Source organism: Oncorhynchus keta, unplaced genomic scaffold, assembly GCF_023373465.1.
Source record: "Oncorhynchus keta strain PuntledgeMale-10-30-2019 unplaced genomic scaffold, Oket_V2 Un_scaffold_245_pilon_pilon, whole genome shotgun sequence".
Taxonomy (NCBI): domain Eukaryota; kingdom Metazoa; phylum Chordata; class Actinopteri; order Salmoniformes; family Salmonidae; genus Oncorhynchus; species Oncorhynchus keta.
Window position 1 is genome coordinate 10,001 of NW_026290881.1, and position 1,553 is coordinate 11,553.

At 54.5% G+C, this 1,553-nt stretch overlaps 1 long non-coding RNA gene across 1 annotated transcript in view; it reads right to left on the reverse strand.

The window, feature by feature from the left end:
- Nucleotides 1-610, reverse strand: part of LOC127928249 (uncharacterized) — a 2,018-nt gene extending 1,408 nt beyond the window's left edge. Inside the window, exon 1 of the long non-coding RNA XR_008131092.1 lies at nucleotides 471-610. This is a non-coding gene — a long non-coding RNA (uncharacterized LOC127928249). The remainder of the gene's footprint in view (nucleotides 1-470) is intronic.
- Between the last annotated feature and the right edge of the window lie 943 nt (nucleotides 611-1,553).

Sequence of the window (1,553 nt, forward strand, 5' to 3'; positions counted from 1 at the left end):
CCTGACTCAACCTGGAGGTATGAGGGGGTCCTGACTCAACCTGGAGGTATGAGGCGGTCCTGACTCTACCTGGAGGTATGAGGTGGTACTGACTCTACCTGGAGGTATGAGGTGGTGGTACTGACTCTACCTGGAGGTATGAGGTGGTCCTGACTCTACCTGGAGGCATGAGGTGGTCCTGACTCTACCTGGAGGTATGAGGTGGTGGTACTGACTCTACCTGGAGGTATGAGGTGGTACTGACTCTACCTGGAGGTATGAGGTGGTGGTACTGACTCTACCTGGAGGTATGAGGTGGTGGTACTGACTCTACCTGGAGGTATGAGGTGGTACTGACTCTACCTGGAGGTATGAGGTGGTGGTACTGACTCTACCTGGAGGTATGAGGTGGTGGTACTGACTCTACCTGGAGGTATGAGGTGGTGGTCCTGACTCTACCTGGAGGTATGAGGTGGTGGTACTGACTCTACCTGGAGGTATGAGGTGGTGGTACTGACTCTACCTGGAGGTATGAGGTGGTGGTACTGACTCTACCTGGAGGTATGAGGCGGTCCTGACTCTACCTGGAGGTATGAGGTGGTGGTATTGACTCTACCTGGAGGTATGAGGTGGTACTGACTCTACCTGGAGGTATGAGGTGGTGGTACTGACTCTACCTGGAGGTATGAGGTGGTGGTACTGACTCTACCTGGAGGTATGAGGTGGTGGTACTGACTCTACCTGGAGGTATGAGGCGGTCCTGACTCTACCTGGAGGTATGAGGCGGTCCTGACTCTACCTGGAGGTATGAGGGGGTCCTGACTCTACCTGGAGGTATGAGGCGGTCCTGACTCTACCTGGAGGTATGAGGCGGTCCTGACTCTACCTGGAGGTATGAGGCGGTCCTGACTCTACCTGGAGGTATGAGGCGGTCCTGACTCTACCTGGAGGTATGAGGCGGTCCTGACTCTACCTGGAGGTATGAGGCGGTCCTGACTCTACCTGGAGGTATGAGGTGGTACTGACTCTACCTGGAGGTATGAGGTGGTGGTACTGACTCTACCTGGAGGTATGAGGTGGTACTGACTCTACCTGGAGGTATGAGGTGGTGGTACTGACTCTACCTGGAGGTATGAGGTGGTGGTACTGACTCTACCTGGAGGTATGAGGTGGTACTGACTCTACCTGGAGGTATGAGGTGGTGGTACTGACTCTACCTGGAGGTATGAGGTGGTACTGACTCTACCTGGAGGTATGAGGTGGTGGTACTGACTCTACCTGGAGGTATGAGGTGGTGGTACTGACTCTACCTGGAGGTATGAGGTGGTGGTACTGACTCTACCTGGAGGTATGAGGTGGTCCTGACTCTACCTGGAGGCATGAGGTGGTCCTGACTCTACCTGGAGGTATGAGGTGGTACTGACTCTACCTGGAGGTATGAGGTGGTACTGACTCTACCTGGAGGTATGAGGTGGTCCTGACTCTACCTGGAGGCATGAGGTGGTCCTGACTCTACCTGGAGGTATGAGGTGGTACTGACTCTACCTGGAGGTATGAGGTGGTGGTACTGACTC